General features: G+C 48.3%; 1 protein-coding gene across 1 annotated transcript in view; it reads right to left on the bottom strand.

Annotated features, from left to right (window-relative positions):
- Nucleotides 1-4382, bottom strand: part of CFAP100 (cilia and flagella associated protein 100) — a 32599-nt gene extending 28217 nt beyond the window's left edge. The window contains exon 1 of the mRNA XM_023516963.1: nt 4326-4382. The gene's annotated coding sequence lies outside the window, so the exon portion shown is untranslated. The remainder of the gene's footprint in view (nt 1-4325) is intronic.
- Nucleotides 4383-18991: the final 14609 nt, after the last annotated feature.

Here is an 18991-nt window from a genome sequence, read left to right as displayed (position 1 = left end):
TACTTGGGAGGCTGAGGCAGGAGACTTGCTTGAGCCCAGGAGTTGGAGGTTGCTGTGAGCGTGATGCCATGGCACTCTACCCAGGGGAAATAGCTTGAGGCTCCGTCTCAAAAAAAAGAAAAATAGCTGGGTGTTGTGGTGGGTGCCTGTAGTCCCAGCTACTTGGGAAGCCGAGGCAAGATAATTGCTTAAGCCCAAGACTTTGAGGTTGCTGTGAGCTGTGATACCACAGCACTCTACTGAAGGTGACACAATAAGACTCTGTCTCAAAAAAAAAAAAAATTGTCTGCCTTAATTTGACCTTGCTATAATTTCAGCTTCATTTGGAATGCTATTATGGATCGAAACATTGTATTGATAAATTGGTTCTCACCTTGAAGATGCATGTTTAACTCATTTAAATGAGTGGTTAGATCCACTAAACATGCTAAATCTGTAAATGAGTTTTCATAATCAAGTTCAGGCACAAATTTGATTTTTGATATCATAAACAACTTTATAACATGTCGCAAATCATAAAATCTTTTCAACATTTGGGTTTCAACTTAGCCATTTTACTTCTAAAGAGTAAATGATGTCCCCATAGCCAGTATCAACACTGTTAAGGAATTCCTGGAATTGGCCGTGATTCAATCCTTCGGCCTTTATGAAATTCAAAGTCTTGATGACAATTTGCACAATGTTATCCATTTTTAAAGCTTTTGTGCATTGATTTTCTTGCTGTACTATGCAATGATACTTCATCAAATGTGAGCTTGGGGTGACAATTGCATCATCTTCTATTAATTTTATAGGTCCCTCCTTTTACCCACTGTCACCGGGGCACCATCAGTAACTATACCAGATACATTGACAATGGACAAGAAAATACCTTTAACATATTTTTTACTTTTTCTTATAAATCTCTTGATTTAGTTATGTCTTTTAATGGCACTAAAGAGGCCATTTCTTCAGCGACATTGTATTTGTTGTCAATACTGCTGATAAAAATGGCAAGCTGAGCTGTATTGTCACTCATCACCAGAGTGTAACATTTAAAATTAGCAGGTTTACTCTCCGAACTTCTTTGGATAGATTTTCCAATTTCTTCTTTTTGCCTGGCTCTAGTCTGGTGTGACTTTGTCTGCTTTTAGAAATATCTCCCCCTTTTCAGGACAAATTATCTGTGCCATGGTTTCTGTACATAAACTCACCAACAGTAGATGATTTTGATATTTTTCTATTAAATAATGCTACCACATAACTGGCTTTTACAACAGAGTTCAAGTTTTAACTTTTAAAATAAATTTTGTTGAGAAGACAAACTTTTTTCCAGTTCTGTTCTTTTGTCCTTATGATACAATCCTTCATGTCCATCAAATTTGGCAGCAAGGTTTTTGCACAAATTCCCTACAAAGTAAGCAGAGTGCCTTACTTTTTGCCTAGACAAAAAGTTGTCATTTGTCCACTTTCATTGAACAATGTTCTTTCCGCCATGATTTTTCTTTTGGGGGGGCTGGTTTTCTTTTGAGACATGTAGAAGCCATGCTGGGATTAAAAAGATAGTAATGGATAGGCATTATATTTACTTTGATTATCAAAATTAATCAACAGGAAAATAGCAAGGTTTGGGCCCTTCCACACCTTGGCTGCTGATGCAGGGTGAGGTGGAGGCCATTGCAAAGCATGGCAGGCACTGTGTGCTGTGCTGCTGAGGTGTGGAAGGACCTCAGCTATCAAAGACGAAAGCTCTCCTGACTTCTAAATAACATCGAATGCCTAACCATACAAAGATAGGTGGAAATATTATTGATAATCATTGCCTTGCCAAGTTGCCATGAACGCATGTAATGTTGGATGGTGTCAATTTGACTACCCACACTTGGAAGATAACACTGTAAGCTACACCCTGGGTAAAACTGAAGCCACTAGTGTGTACAAATAGTGAGACCATCCATATGTTTATATTATGTGACATTGTGACAGGCATTATCGTCTACAAAGTTCACACTCAAGAACTGTGCAGTTGGCTTGGCGCCTGTTGCTCAGCGGCTAGGGCGCCAGCCACATACATTGGAGCTGGCGGGTTCAAATTCAGCCCGGGCTTGCCCAACAATGACAACTACAACCAAAAAATAGCTGGGCCTTGTGGCGGGTACTTGTAGTCCCAGCTACTTGAGAGACTGAAGCAAGAGAATCACTTAAGCCCAAGAGTTTGAGGTTGCTGTGAGCTGTGACACCACAGCACTCTACCCAGGGTGACAGCTTGAGACATTGTCTCAAAAAAAAAAAAAAAAAAAAAGGACTGTGTGACTGAGTTCCATCAAAATAATCAGAAAAAAACTCATAGTCAAGTTTATCATTTTGTGTTGGTCTGCATTCATGGCCATCCAGGGCTGCATGAAACCCCATGGGCCCTGGAGTTGGACTCTCCTGTTCTAGACTTCATGGGGTAGGGCTCACATGATTGCGTACATTTATCAGAAATTAAACTGGGTACTGAAAACTTGGGCACTTCACTGAACATAAAGTATGACTCAGTGAAGAAAGAAAACAAAACCACAACTTGAACCCCCCACTGTCAGTGTGACAGTCACTTCAGGCAGCTATCGATGGGCAGATGTGACAATTGGGTGACTGGACCCACTTGGGCCCACCAATCTAGAGTGGCAGAGCCAACTGCTAGACATGCCTCTGTCCCCCTGGGAAGGGTCCAGGTGACCAAGAGGAACATGGATTCAATTAAGCACTAGGGCTGAAATCTAAGAAGGAAAGACAGGGCACAGATCAGCCCTTCAATGTCAGCACCGTGACGCAGACAGACAGTAGAGAATGGGGACATTCTGTTGGAGAAATGACATCACAAAGGCACAGAGAATGAGGGATGGGGGAGGGGCACTGCCACATTAAAAGAGACTGAAATGGGGCAGTACCTGTGGCTCAATGGGTAGGGTGCCAGCCCCATATACTGAGGGGTCAAACCCGGCCCCAGCCAAACTGCAAAAAAGAAATAATCAGGCGTTGTGGTGGGTGCCTGTAGTCCCAGCTACTCAGGAGGCTGAGGCAGGAGAATTGCCTAAGTCCAGGAGTTGGAGGTTGCTGTGAGCTATGATGCCACAGCATTCTACCAAGGGCAATAGAGTGAGACTCTGTCTCTCAAACAAAAAAAAAAAAAAAAGAGAGAGAGAGAGAGACTGAAATGACTGAAGATGTTCAGTTCTCATCTGAAACAAATCTATCGGAAGAGATCGCTGAGATTATTGGGCAGATCTGACAATGGACTTCACTCGCTTTGTCAGCGGTGGCACTGTGGGTTTATAAAAAAACATCCTGGCTGCTGAAAAGTGTAGGGATGAAATGATATGTCTCAGTTTTATTTTAAACTAAAAGACAAAAAAGACAAAAGGATAGATGAAGCAAATGTGACAAAATCTTGTTGAAAGGCAAACCTGGTGATGGCCCTATGAGGTCCACTGGCTTCAGTCTCTACTTCTGGGAATGTTTTAATTTTCATAATCATACAACAGAGGTAATGAGGGGAAGAGGGTAAGGGGTGGAAGCCTGGCCTGTGAGGAACAGACTCAGGAGCATGCTTACATCTGCACAACTCTGCAGAGGGTCAGGCTCAGGGAGCATGCTTATATCTGCACACCTCTGCAGAGGGTCAGGCTCCGGGAGCACAGTCACATCTGCACACTTCTGCAGAGGGTCAGACTCAGGGAGCACAGTCACATCTGCACACTTCTGCAGAGGGTCAGACTCAGGGAGCACGCTCACATCTGCACACATGCTCACATCTGCACTCCTCTGCAGAGGGTCAGACTCAGTGAACATGCTCACACTTGTACACTTCTGTAGAAGGTCAGATTGGCTTGTAAGTCCAAGGGCAGAGTGGGGAAAAGGAGGGAGTCCATTCACTCCAAGATGCAGGAAGAATCCCTTTCCCAAGAAGGCTGGGTTGGCTATTTGGTAGTTTTGCCCTTCCCTTGGTCCTTTTCCCTGCCTGGAATCAGATTCATATCTAATCAGGCTCGAGCTGCAGCAGTCATTTTGTGGCCAAGAGACATCCTTGAGGTCCAAAGCCCCAATCCCTTTCTGGTGGAACAGAAATACTTGGGTCCTGGTCACCTCAATGATTTCACTAAACTTCTGTTTGTGGAGGCTCAGGGAACCCTGCACTACCTCCCACATTTCCCACTAATATAGGGAAAAATAAATCCTACTTTATATTCCTGTTATTGCAAGTTTCTGTAACGCAATACCTAATAGAAATGGAAGAATTGCCTTCTACCCTTAGTACTAGAGACGAGGTCTGAGGTTTCCAGGGGCAGAAGGACAATGCTTACCTGCTATTGACTTGGACTGCAGTCTCCCAGCTTGAAGGTTACCTTTGTCTTTCTTTGTCTGTTTCTCTGTTTTGTTTTCAGTGACTGAAGAACTGTTTTTCTTGGATTCTGGGTCATATTCTGGAGAGACACAAAAGTGAGAGCCACAGCAGTGATTCATCTGGCTGTGAGAGCTGTGACACAGTGCAGGGCAGGGAGAACCTACAGACACAGAGGGCTCTAGCCTCTGCATCCTCACCCGCCGGCTGAGCGGGCTCGGCTGGTCACGTTTCCACATCCAAGATGATCATATGGATTAGACTGTGCAAGAAAATCATATGGGATAGACTGTGCAAGAAAATGGCCTTGAGGGTGGCACCTGTGGCTCAGTGAGTAGGGCACCAGCCCCATATACCAAGGGTGGTGGGTTCAAACCCAGCTGGGTGTTGTGGCGGGCACCTGTAGTCCCAGTTACTCAGGAGGCTGAGGCAAGAGAATCAGCTAAGCCCAAGAGCTGGAGGTTGCTGTGAGCTGTAACAGCACGGCACTTTACCGAGGACAACAAAGTGAGACTCTGTCTTTAAAAAAAAGAAAGAAAGAAAGAAAAGAAAATGGCCTTGAGAGTCACGGCTCTGGGCAGAGCAGGTGCTTTGTGCTTTGGGTCTCCACCCTTCGGTTTCTTCCTCGTGAGGAGGAATGCAGGACCATTTCATAGCTGGACACGCAGAAGTCAGGGAGGCCAAGGACACTAGCCTCCTGCCTCTTGGGCTGGCCAGTGCCTTGCTGCCCAGGGCTTCCCTTGGGGCTTGGATGGAGGACTCAGGGAGCTCCTACACCCACTCCATGTTGACAAGTGGCCCTTCTGACTAACCTGGGTGACCTGAAGTGAGGGGAGCTGGCCTGGAAGCCAGGGCTCCACTTGATCCCCAGAGGCTGGCTTGTCCCCACCCTGGGGGTGGGGTCCTCTGCATTGAATAACTGTTTTCTATCTTCCTTAGTGGGTACAGGCAGTCCCCAGGTTATGAACAACATAGGTTCTATACATTTGTCCTTGTTCTATACATTTGTTCAATTTGTATGTAAGTTGGAACAGGTACATTTACTTATTACCTGCAATAGCCTCCATTCATAAGTATAAGTTGTATATCAGTCAGATGTTTGTGACTCAGGTACTCACTGTAATAACCCCCTGTTCATGTGAGTTGCATATAAGTTGGATGTTTGTAACTCGGGAATGGTCTATATATGGTTAAATATCCAGGTAGTAAAAATTTAATTAACCATATTATACAAATCAGAAGATATCACTGTTATTTAAATAGACTCAAAGTGAGGCCGAGTATGGTGGCTCACACCTGTAATCCTAGCACTCTGGGAGGCTGAGGTGGGTGGATTGCCTGAGCTCAGGAGTTCAAGATTAACCTGAGCAAGAGCGAGACCCCATCTCTACTAAAAATAGAAAAATCAGTGGCGCTCATTGGCGGTGCCTGTGGCTCAAAGGAGCAGGGCACTGGCCCCATATGTTGGAGGTGGTGGGTTCAAACCCAGCCCCAGCCAAATATATCTCCAAAAAAAAAAAAAAATAGAAAAATGAGCTGGGAATGGTGGCAGGTGCCTATAGTCCCAGCTACTCAGGAGGCTGAGGCAGGAGGATCACTTGAGCCCATGGGTTTTGAGGTTCCTGTGAGCTACAATGCCAGGGTACTCAACCCAGGGTGATAGAGTGAGACTCTGTTTCAAAAAGAAAATAAATAAAAATAAATAAATAAATAGACCCAAACCAAAAACAGTCCAAATCCTACTACTGGTAGAAATGAACTTTCTTGCCAGCCACGGTGGCTCATGCCTGTGATCCCAGCACTCTGAGAGGCTGAGAAAGGTGGATCACCTGAGCTCACATGTTTGAGATCCCCCCCGCCCCCGAGCTAGAGACCCCATCTCTAAAAGTAGCTGGGCGTTGTGGTGAGCACCTGTAGTCCCAGCTATGTGGGAGGCTGAGGCAAGGGAATCACTTAAGCCAGTGGTTCTCAACCTTCCTAATGGTGCGATGTATTTTCATTGTTACAAAGGGGTCGTGACCCACAGGTTGAGAACCACTGGCTTAAGTCCAGGAGTTTGAAGTTGTTGTGAGGTATGATGCCATTGCACTTTACTGGGGGTGACAAAGTGAGACTCTGTCTCAAGAAAAAAGAAATTCTGTTAAACTTCATTTTGGTTCTGCACTTTCTAGGTGACCTGTCCTCAACTTTGTGCTTGAATAAACTCTCTTTAAGCCAGATCTCGATCCCTTGATTATTTTAGGTTGACGCCTCCATCACCAAGTTTAGCAGGACTATTTCCCTCATGGCTGAAACTTTGCCCCTCCAATAGGTGATAAAGGGCATCTGCGTTTTCATTTGCATTTCTTAATTAGCAAGGAGATGATGTGTCTTTTCAGATGTTAATTATCCATCTGCTTGTCTCTCTCTGCCCATTTTTCTGCTGAGATATTGTAGTTTTTAGATGATTCTTGAAAACCTTTATCTGTTTAAGAACACTTAATACAGAAAGGTCATTTGTCTGAACTGCTGAAAATTTCTTCCAGATCAATTATCTTATGACTTTACCATATATTTTCCTTACAGAAAATTGAACTTTTGCTTAGTAAAATGCTTTAGGGTTTTACGTCTTGTTTAGAAAGGCATTCTGCATCTGAAGGTTAAGTACATTTAAAAAAAATCTTGTGTTTTCTTCTAGTATTTTAACACAATTTAATTTTTTAAATTAAAAAGTTTTTAAAATGCTATTCTTGGGCAGCACCTGTGGCTCAAAGTAGTAGGGTGCCGGCCCTATATGCTGGAGGTGGCAGGTTCAAACCCAGCCCCAGCCAAAAACTGCCAAAAAAAAAAAAAAAAAGCTATTCTTATTTTAGAATCACTTGAGAGAACTAGGGAAAGGCTGAGATGGGTATGAATCATCCTTATAAAAATGATAAAACAAACACACCCTGCACAAAAGGGGACTTGGCTGGGTTCTGAGCATTGGAAGGTCCTTGTGCCTCTGGAATTGCCTGAGCAATGTAACAGCTGCTTATGAGGACAGGAGGAGGGGGACAGCCGCTGTCCCCTGAGGCCACCTTTGGGCCTCCCACTGACCCCACCTCCATACCAAGCCACCTCTCCCAGAGCTGCCTTCCCCTTGGTCCTGGGGCTGCCAGCTGGCAGGAGAGGGCTGGGTCCCAGCAGGGGCACCAAGTTCTCAGCCATCTCTCTCTTCCCTCTGGGACTGAAGGCTCCACTTGAGTGCAGGTTCACCCTTCCATTCTGCTTCACCCCACCTGCACCTGCCCTCTGTCAGGGCCTCCGTCAGTGGACCTCCTCTGGCCTCCTGGACTCCCTGGCACCACTGTCTCAGCAAAGGCTGGGTTTCAACCTTCTCTTCTCAGGCTTTGCTCCAGATGCTCCAGAAAGCTGCTCCAGGGTCTCTGCTCTCTCTCTCTTTTCCCTGCCCTGCAGTCTCCCCTTGTACCTGTTGGTCCCCCTGCTCCTTTCCCTCCTGCCCTCTGCCCTGGGCTCATCTGTAGGGATGGAATTCATGGGCTCCTCATCCCCTGACCAATAGTGCTGGCCTGGACCTTTCTCCGGGTTAGGTGTGGCTGAGGGTGGTGCCCTGGGCTGGTGGCTTAGACTAGTATACTGGCAGGTGGTGGTGTGAGTCCAGAGCTTACTGGAGGGGTAGGGCTGGAGATCTGGATTTGGGGGTCATGGCGCATAATACAGCACACAGGGCAGACTGACAACCTCCCCCCACTGAGGATGTGTTGGAAGTCCAGAGGATCATCAATGCACAGGCATTGAATGCGTGGGTTGGTGTCAGGGCTCTGGAAACAAACTTGGGGTGCTGACAGGGTGTCTTTGGAGGAAGGCCCCACCAAAACCTGGGATGCAAAGAAGTGTTGTTTCATTCATATTTTTAAATGTATGCACACGTGTGACATACACTAGAAACTTCAGTCCAGGTAAGTCCAAAGGAGCTGTTGGAAAATAAATAACGCTAAGGCAATGCTGAGTCAGCATCCTCTCTCTCAGTGCTGGGTCTGAAACTCAACGTGCAGAAGCTGTGGCAAGGGAGCTGGCTGGGCGTGTGGGGCAGTGTAGAGTGAGCAGGGCAGAGGAGCAGCAGGGAGGCTGAGAAGGAGCCCTGTGGGTGTGGCTGTCACTTTAGGCAGTATTTAGATAATTCCCAAGTCAATGTTGCCATCCAGAACCCCCCCCCCCCACAGCTTCAAATGGGCCCAGGCTTCCCTGGAGGTCCCAAAGCACTTCCCACAGGTCAGGGACAGTGGCTCACTGTTCCCCTAAACTTTCCCCACCCTCCCAGGGCACCAGCTGGGCAGGCAGCCTCCTGCTCCCCTTGTCTCTCTCTTGTCTCCCCTGACAGCCCTGGGCACAATAAGTCCTTGTTCACAAACTCAGTGAATCCCACTGCCCTGACCCCTCCCCCCAGGGATTTGGGGTCTCCATGCTTGTCCTCCTCTCCCTTCCCAGCTGATCCGTTACCCTACCACTTCCTTTCCACCCTGAACTATACTTTGCTCTCGGTTCTTCTCAGAGTGCCTTCCTTGTCCACCTGTCCAGGCTCCACCTGGCCTGCCTGGTGCCCCCAGTAGCCTCCTGGACTGAAATCTGCTTACAATGAGGACAGCCACAGTTCAAGCCCTTAACTTGAGTGACCCAAGCTGAAACTCAGCATGTCTTGTCTTCTGTGTGATGAAACCCCAAACCTGGCTTGTGATGCAGTGTCCCTGGAGCCCAGCCAGTGCCACCCCCCGTGCCTGTCTCTGAGAGTCCTAGGACTCCCTCGCAGGCCACCCCACTCTGGGCTGAGGACCCACCTGCTTGCCTGCCTTGCTGCACAGCCCGCAGAGCACAGACACTCCTCCTCTGTCTGTCCTCTGCACACACCTCCTCAGCAACAGGGACAGTCCCGCTTCCTGACTCATAAACCACCGGGACCACCAGTGACCTTCACCATGCTGGGTGTGCCCAGGCCTCCTTATACCCCTCCGGTCTGCCGTAACTGACCCCGCTCCCTGGGACATGCTCTCTGCAGGCTGCCTATCCCCATCACTCCCCACTCTGCTCAAGAAAGACTTTCCGATCCTGCCTTCCACCCTGATCACTGAGCGGGCCCCTACTTCACTCCCACACAGCATCCAGCACTCTGGGAAGCAGCTTGTCTATTCAGATGCTGCTCACTTCACTTATTTAGCACCTTTTAAAAACATATTCTTTTATCGAAGTAACATATATACCATAAAATTTGCCATTAAAAATTTCTTTGCCATTCAATATTTTTTAAAATGTTTACTGCCACTAAGAAACATTAAAATTTTTTAGAAACATTAAAATTGTTACTGTTTCTTAAACATTAACTTTGCTGTTTTAATCATTTTAAGTGGAAAACTTGGTGGCATTAAGTACATTTACAATGTTGTGTGGTCACCATCAGTAGCCATTTAAAAATCTTTTCATCACCTAAAACCGAAACTCTGTGCCCGTTAAACACTTAACTCCTCAGGCCCTGGCACCCACCAGGTTTCTCTCTGAATCTGACTGCTCAAGGTACTCACGTAAATCACACAGCATTTGCCCTTTTGTGAGTGGCATGTTTAACTTAGCACGGGGTCCTCAGGGCTCACCCATATGGTAGTGTGTGTCAGAATTCCCTCCTTTATAGGCTGAATCACCCCCCTGTGTATGTAAAGAGCATATCTGGCCTATCCATTCATCTACTTAGGACACTTGGGTTGCTTCCACCTCTCAGCCGTTGTGAATAATGCAGCTGTGAAAATGGGTGCACAAGCGTCTGTTTGGGTTCCTACTTTCAGTTCTTTTGGTATATATCTAAAATTGCTGGGTCATATGTTAATTCTATATTCAACTTTTTGTGGAACTGCCAAGCCACATGGTGGTTACACTTTTACAGTCCTGCCATCTAAGACTCTCCCTGTCTCCACAGTCTCACCTCTTCCTCTGTTTTCAGATAGCAGCTGTCCTAATGGGTATGAAATGCTATTTCATTCTGGCTTTGATTTGCATTTCCCTGAGGACCCATAATGCTGAGTCTTTTCAAGAGCTCTGTGGCCATTTGTGTATCGTCTTTTGAGAAATGTCTATTCAAACCCTTTGTACATTTTTGAATGGGGCTGCTTGCTTTATGGTGGTGTCCTTATTGACTTGTAGGATTTTTTTTTTTTTTTGAGGCAGAGTCTCACTTTGTCACTCCCAATAGAGTGCTGTAGCATTATAATAGTTCACAGCAACCTCAGACTCCTGGCCTCAAAGGATTCTCTTGCCTCAGCCTCCTGAGTAGCGGGGACTACAGGTGCCTACAATGCCTGGCTTTTTTTTTTTTTTTTTTTTAGAGGTGGGGGTCTTGCTCTAGCTCAGGCTGGTCTTGAACTTGAGAGCTCGGGCAGTCTGCCTTGGCCTCCCAGAGTGCTAGGATTGGAGGTGTGAGCTAATTCCTAGCCCTTAGGAATTCTTTAGATATTCTGCTCATCAAAGACATCTAAATGTCAGATAACATCAGGTACGTGGGGGGAGGAGGCAGGAAGAACAATCCTTGACAGATATGGCCACTGGGGCTGAAACAACATGTGTGGTCAGCAATCATATAAACAGGCTGGTTTTTGGAGGACAAGGTCCTTGTTGCCTAGCCTGGCACTAGCCAGGTGTGTCAGGGACAGAGATCACCCTCTCCTTGGCTATCTGCTGCCAGGCTGGCAGCTGTAGGAGCCGCTCCAGGAAATGCTGAAAATTCACTGAGATTTCCCAGCCTCTTCACCAAGCTCTTCCCTGGAAGCTGCAAGTATCTGATTAGATTCCAGAGTCCCTTCCAGGTCCACTGTTAGTTTCCAGGAGGGATGGATTCCTGGAACTGACTACTCTGCTGTCTTCTGTGACATCACCCTGTTCCTAGATGTTCTATTCTAGATGCTGTCATCAGGGAATTGACTTCATCATTTCCCTTGCAGATTATTCCTTGCTTGTACATAGAGAATAGCAAGGGACTGTGTTTGGTCTTGTAACCTGCAACTTTGCTGAACACATTCCTTCACTCTAGCAGCTCTCTCGTAGATTCTTGGAGGGTTCCTATATATGAGATTGTGTCATCTGTGTTGTCATGAATATGACACAGATATTTTACTTCTTTCTTTGCAATTTTGAGGTCCTTTATGTCTTTATTTCATTTTCTTGCCTATTGCTCTGTCTAGAACTTTTAGTACAATATTGAACAGCGGGTTTAATGTGCTCCAGCGTGGGAACGTGAACTTGAGGGGAGCAAGCACAAACCTGCTTAGTGCCCTCAGCCTGGCCAGTGTGGCTCCTTCAGCAGGGCTGGGTCTCTCCCATCCTCCTCCTCCTGGGGGCCTATAAATTTGTCCACGGCATGGACAAACTCCCCCACCCCCATGAGGCCCAGAGACGGCAGGTCCAGCCATAGGCCCCTCTCCTTGGGCTGGCTCCATGCTGGGCTGGGTGCTGAGGTATGGGGGCTAGAGCTTCTGGCTAGTCCTGCAGTCCTACCCCACCAGCCTGAACTGGGAAGCACCAGGCTTCTACCTGGCCAGTGTCTCTACCAAGTGCTCTCCATCCTTGGCTCAGAGTTTGGAAGGGGCCTATAAGCAAACAAGCCCTCTGCCGTGGCTTAGGGAATGGTGTTTCTAGTCCTAAAAGCTAGACACTGGGCAGTCCTCCTGCTTAAACCCTTTCTGTTAGCTGAACAGAATCCAACAGTCCTCCTCTGCCCACAGGCCCTGCCCAGTGTGGTCCATAATGGCCTTCTGTGTCTTCCTTGAACACTCTGCACTCATTCCCACCTGAGAGCCTTTGTCTGGGCCATTCCCACCACCTAGATAGCCCTTTCCTTGCCCTGCCTCTGGGGCTCCCCCCATCCTGCAGGGTTACCACTGCTACTCACAGAGGCCTTCCTCAACCATCTTTTCAACCACCCTCCACTTGCCCCAAGCTTCCAGTTCTGTCCCGTCTACATCTATAGGCTGTGGAAAATATAGGTTGGTGGTTTGTCTTCCAGTGTCTACCTGCCTTCCCGTCCACACTGAAAGTCCTGCCAGAGAAACACACTATTGGTTTTGCCTGTCCCGGAACCCCCTGAAATCAATGCCAATGCATTGATTTATTCTCCTAATCAGTGTTGGAGAATAAAGAACAAGCCTGGAGATCTTGGGGCCCAGCTCTGTGCACACCATGGTCAGCAGCACACCCTGTGTGCTCCAGGTGGTTGGTCTGGGCCAGTCCTGAAGGACAGTGCAGAGGAGGTGTCCCCACAGAGGGGCAGGAAGCCCACCCAGAAAAAGTTAACCCCCCAAAGTAGGGATCCTCCAATGTATATTCTTAGGTACCAGGTTGGCACAATGGTCTTTAGGCTCATGATATCAAACATCAGAGAATGTTGTGAAAAGCTGAGTCCTGTGGAGGGTCCTGTCTCAACCCTGCTTCCTTCTCTTCCCCTCCAGCTAGGACTGTTTGAGACCCATGCGCCTCAGTATCTCCTGGCTTTGTGTCCTGGGAGGGACCTCTGCTAGGCAGTGGAAGGTGGAGTGGAGCTGCTGCATAGGACACTCCTGGTGTGCCAGGCACAGTGCTGAGCTCTTGACCTGGGTCCTGCTCTCCTCACATTTCACGGCAGCCCTAGGGAATAGAGGCTTCCCCCCTTGTATAGATAAGAGGCTAAGAAATGATGGGGTCTGCAGGGAGGTCTGACTCCACCCCTGTCTCCTAGGCCTTCTGGCTGGGTTTGGCTGGGGCTGGGGTCCAGAAGCCCTATGTGCATCTGGCCCAGACTTGGAGTTCAATGTCCCCAAATCCTTCACTCCTGGTGGCTCTGTGTCTTCCTTACCCCTGGCTTTGTCCCTAGATCCTGCAGCCAAGCCCAGTGGGCTCTGCTCCTCCAAGTTGGAGCCCCTGGCCAGGCACCTGCCCAGGCTGACTTCCTTGGCTTTTCTGACTCAAAATCCCCAGCCAACCCAGCCTGCTGGTCCCAGGTCTGCCTGCCTGGCTTGGCTTTCTCCAAATGCATAGACCCTCAACCAATTCAGAAGGAGCACCTAATGCCACAGGGCCATAGGGTGCCCCAGCTAGACCGTGCCCCAGCATACCAATGAATGAATCAAAATAGTTTATAAATCCTTCAACTGCCTTGTGGTAGCACAATTATATTGCATTGTTTTGTATGTGTGTTGAGTTAATTTGTAATCTGTAAACATTTCAAAGCTACACTTTTTTTAAACCCTATTTTAGCCTTTCTTTATTTTAAAGTTTACTCTGGAGCAAAAAACGAGAAAGAGAGCTGTCTCGTGTAAGTGTTGGGGGTGGAGGCAATTGTTTATAGTAGCATACTTTTGGAAATAAGCTAAATGCCCATTAACAGTCAACTGCTTAAATAAATCACAATACAACCCCACTATGGGACTACTATTTTGCACTGAAAGAATAGGGAATTCTTGATAGAACGACAAGGAGCAGTCTTCACAATGTTTGGGTTAATGCAACAAAGCAAGGTGCAGAAAGCGTTCTTGTCTGTGAGGAGAGGACACACGGAGGACACATCATGTCTATACATATCTGCCTGCGGAGACAGATGATGTTGGCTGCCGTCATGGAGGAGACACTGGGTGTCTGGGAACTGGGCAGGGTGGAAGTAGGCTTTCACAAGGGGTGGGGGCTTTGCATACACTTTTGAATTGAATATTTTACCTAATCAAAACCAAAATGAAAGTCAAATGCAAAAGCTGACTGAAGCAAGAGCACATAGAGGATGCTGCCCATTCTGCCCCCAGCCCCCCACCAAAGGGCCCCTCAATATTCTTTGGTGCCCCTTAACCCCTGAACCCACTGGCAGGATGCATGTACATGACTCCACCAGAACGGAAAGGTTTTACAGCCGGAGTCTTGCCTCCACTGTGCCACCTCCCTCACGGCCTATTGTGGGCTGCACTGTGTCCCCCAAAATTCATATGTTGAAGTCCTAATCCCCACTACCTCAGGTTGTGACCTTGTTTGGAAATAAGATTGTTATAGATAGTTAATTAAGCTGAGGTCATCTGGTAGTGAGCCTCTAATCCAGTGTGATTAGTGTCCTTATAAAAAGGGGAAATTTGGACATGGACACACACATAGGCAGAACGCCAGGTGGGCATGAAGCCAGAGAATGGGGGTGACACCTCCACAAGCCTATGAATGCCAGAGATTGCTGTTGGGAGGAGGGAAGTCTGGAACACATTCTCCTGTGCAGCCCTCAGAAGGCACTGGCCCTGCCCATACTTGGATCTCAGACTTCTGCCTCCCAAACTGGGAGACAGTACATTGCTATGGCTTGTGCTGAGTGGCATGCTGTTACAGCAGTGGCAGGCAACTGATACATAACATTTCAGGGAACTTGGCAAACTGCGATTCCTACCTAATGGCTTAATATGGAAGCACCTGAACCCTTAAGTCTAGACCTCACTGTCCTAAGCTACAAGGCTGTCCTCTGACCTCTGAGAGAGCCCACCCTGGCCCAGTACTTACTGGCATAGGTCACGTTCTTGGAGACCTTAGAGGACAGTGACTTGGACATCCTTGCTGAGGACCAATGGGTTGATGCAAAGTGTGACCTTGGCTAAAGAAGCTCCTTACCTGGGGAGTGACACAGTGCTTGAGTGGCTGGTCCCCAGACCTACAGCCCCCCTTGCCCCTGGTGGCTGACAACAGCCAGCATTCACTGAGGGCTCACCATATGGCTGACACCTGCATACTCCCTCCCTCTCTCACCCTGCCAGTTTCCCCTGCTAGACTTGGCTGGAGCTGCCCAACCTTTCTGGTCTTAGAACACATTGCTTTGGTCTGCCTCAGGGCTTTGCATTTTTAATCTCCTCAGCCAAAAGCTATCCCCCCACACTGGCTGTGGCTAGAGGGGCTCCTCTCCCTCCAAAGCCCAGCTCAAATGTCATCCCTTTCCTCACCACCCCATCCAAAGTGCTTTTTTCCTCCCCACCCCATGTGACTTCAATTTATTATATTTTCTTCTCTGCAATTGCCACTATCTGATTATCACTTTTGAAAATCAGTTTGTCATCTACATCCCGTTAGAATGCAAGCTTCCTGAGAACAGGTTTTTTTTCTGCTCTCTAACTCCCGACTGTGCCCTTGGCATTCCCTGACTATTCACTGAGTGAATTTTCATCTTTGCAGGGGAGTGAGCTGAGACCCCACGAGAAGTCCCAAGTCACAGGGCTAGGAAGGGTTAGAGCCGGGATTCTAGCCCAAGGTTCTTTGACTCTAAAGCTCGAGCCTTTCCCGCCACATTCCAGCTATCCCACCGAGAGGGGTCCCAGAAGAGCCTCCAGTTAGCAGGGCCCCACCTCCGAACACCCCCAGCTTGGTGAGCCGCCCTCTAGGGCCACATAGCGAGGTGCACAAGGTGATCTGTGATAAAGGAGGTGCAATGCGGGCACGCAAAGCGGGAAGGCTTGCAAGTGGCCTTGAGAGGGGCTCCTGGCGGGGCTCACCCCGCCCCTGTGCGCCCCCATGCCCGGTCTTGCTCCCCTCGCCCTGCGCGCTCTCCGCGGGCTGCCCTCCCCCAGCCCGTCTCCACTCCCCGCCTGCCCCGCGCGCACCCACCGGCCGAGCCACCCGGCTAGCTCCGAAGCCTCCCTGCCACACACAGTTCGGAGCTCCACGCGCTGGGCCCTGGGTTTACGTTGCCAAGGAAACCATTTTCCCGCCGGCTGTGACGTCACAGAGGCCTGGGAGGCAGGGCTGTGGGGGGCGGGGCGTCAGCACGCTGCCGAAGAATGCCAGAGCGCCTACTCGGCCAGCGCTATCTTTGGCCCGGGGTGGGGCTCCCCGAGAGCTGGAGCTTCCTTCTTCCTCCGCTATTCGTTGCTCTTCACTTGCTCTCAATGTTTTTTTTTTTGAGAGCAAGTGAGGACCAATGGGTTGATGCAAAGTGCGTCCGGACCCGTTTAACAGGCACCGAGCAGGGCGCTCAGGATGGATACGTGTGGAGCAAAAAAGAGATGAACTTTGCCTGCAGCAGGGACAGCACTTTCCAGCAGCGTCAGAAATGTTGGGAAGTCGTTAGGGAACCAAATCTCAGTCTGTGTTGGAACAAGCCTTCCCCGAGATTCCGTGATTCCAGCGCTGGCTAAGGTCTGAGTTACTGCTCTAGAGAAGGGACCAGATGCACAATAAAGACTCGGTGACCAGCGAGATCAGTCCGCAGGCGAGGGGAGGAGGTGGGAGAGAGTAGGGGCTAGTTAAGATCGTCCAGATGGACTAGCTGTTTGCGGCCAGGGGCGCAGGTCTGCTGGTCCCCTAGCTCAGGGCCCTTGCCTCCCCAGAAGAGCTACACCAGGTGACCTTCGCCTTGAGTTCCAACCGTGATTACCAGATTTTCCCACGCATCTCTGGAGATTTAAAGATTTTGACAAAGGCAACTTGGAGCTGTGGGCACAATCAGGTTCTGTCTTTTCTGGGACAACTGGGTCTCTAAGGGGACTCTGGTGCAGTCTGCAGCTCAGTAGTGTGGTCCCAGTGAGAATCCCAGCAGCTCTTGGCTCTGCCCAAGGCAAGCATAATGGATGAAGTGGTCAGTCCCACTTCAGGAGCTGGTGAAGCCAGGGGTGGGGTCAGTATAAGCTGAACAAGAGGGAAGGAGTAGAGTCCCTGAAGTATCATCGGGAGAACAGTGTCCCAACCGCAGTATCCACAGTGGGCTTCCTGCAAGGGAGTAAGGAAGTTTTGTGTTAAGCCACGTATGTGGTCTGTTCATGAGCTTACGTGTGCACATGTGTAACATGTCTGTGTGTGCACAATTGCGCACCTGTGCAGGTTGCGTGTACGTGTTGTGTATTTGCTGCAGCACCTAGTACTGAATATCCTGACAGGGTCCCCCTTTGCCCTTAGGATAGACCCTCCTTACACTGATTCAAAGTCCCAGCTTATCTCCGCAGCCTCTGTGGTTCAGCAAACCAGGAAAAGTACTTCATGAATGAGTGACTCATGTGGAATGACAAATATTTGTGGAATGGTTAAACACCAAGAAACTAAAAAGGCTTTGTGGAATCTAGAAAATAAGCTGTTTCTCTAAAGAGGGAATCTATTGAGGATAGTGACAATTCATTGTAATCAGCAGAGAAGCTCATGCACTATCGTGAATTTCCCTGTGAACCATTACAGAGGATTTTTCTATGTGCTAGGCACCATTCTATGTGATTGACTCAAATTTGCCCTTTTAACCCACAAGATCCCTTGCAGAGCAGGTTCTGTGTCTGCACCTGCCTTTACAGGTAGGCAATGGGGTCCTCCTCGGCTCTTACCCAGAACGCAGGCTCTCACTGGGAGTTGCCTTAACCTCTATGCAGTTATTAAGACAATGATGTACAAGCTTGGGGAAAAAACTCAGAAAGTCCAAAGTTGTACTTCACAATAACAAGATGATCTCTAGTCAGTTTGTGGTTTTGGTCTTTGTTTTGGCTTTTAGTTATTTAGGAGTTTAGAAAGAAAGCCACCTGGAAAATGTGGCCTGATTTGGAACTCTTCATTTTGGCCTACCAAATCACACTAGAAACTCTATTTGCTAATGAAAAGCTAACTTGAAAACTGAGATGGATTAATGGTGGGATGGAGGGAGGGAGGAAGGGATAGATGTATGATGAATCAGTACCATCACATGTTAATTGCAGAGCCTCAGTGGAAGGCATGTGAGTGGTCACCACAAAATTCTTCAGCATTCTACATATTTTAAGTTTGAAAATTTTTGTAATAGAATGTTTTGGAGGAAAGATAACAATCTTCTTAAAAGGGAAATTTGTATTTCCGATTTGGTGTATCAGTCTGGGTCCTTGGATGCAAACATCAGAAACCACTGGTAGCCAGTTAAAGTGGCAAAGGATCTGCAGGTGCTCCTAGAAGCCTTGGGAGGGCAGGGAAATGGGCTTGGGAAGGATGTAGTTTGGAGAGGAGCCCAAAGCTGGCTACAGGAGCATATCCTGGTCCTGACAGCACAGTTGCCATCTGGAGTCTGGCTGGTGCTTCTGACTTGGGGCACTGGGGATGCTGGGGGCACCTTGTGGCAGGAAATGGGAGACTCAGAAATGGGGTATACCACAACCAAGAAGGGTATATTCAGAGATCTCTTAGAATGACAGAGGCCCAGGAGCAGCAGCTGTGTCTGTTCTCCATAGTGCCTGGTCTCACTGCTGTTCCTATAGCATCACAGGGAGGCAATTCCATAGCTCTGTGCCCCAGCTTCTTCTCATCCCCCTTTGGTAGAATGTTCTTTATTCTACTAGCAAATTCCTACTTGCTCAAGATTCAGTTTAGGGGTCGCCTCCCTGGGCAGTGTGTCTTTCCTTTGCTCACCCTTTTCTTTCCAGGGTTTAGTGTGATAACACTGCATGCCTCCTTTCCTACCTACTTCCCAGGCTCTCTGTCCTCTGGTGGCCAGTTAAGTCCAGCGAGCAGAAGTGGAGGAGCCAGGACCTCTGTCTCCTCATACTGCCTCAGGTGGTAGTAACTGTGTCTCCTCCAGGCCTGGGCTGTGGCAAGCTATGTGACACGACCTCCTTCTCAGCCTGCAGCCCTGCTTTCCCCAATTCTGCATGGCCTCATCATTCCCTTTTCGATATTTAGTTATTT

The sequence above is a fragment of the Otolemur garnettii genome, unplaced genomic scaffold (assembly GCF_000181295.1).
Source record: "Otolemur garnettii isolate 467f Iridium unplaced genomic scaffold, OtoGar3 scaffold00101, whole genome shotgun sequence".
Classification (NCBI taxonomy): Eukaryota; Metazoa; Chordata; class Mammalia; order Primates; family Galagidae; genus Otolemur; species Otolemur garnettii.
Note: the sequence above shows the minus strand (reverse complement) of the source record. Positions and strands in the feature narration are given on the sequence as shown.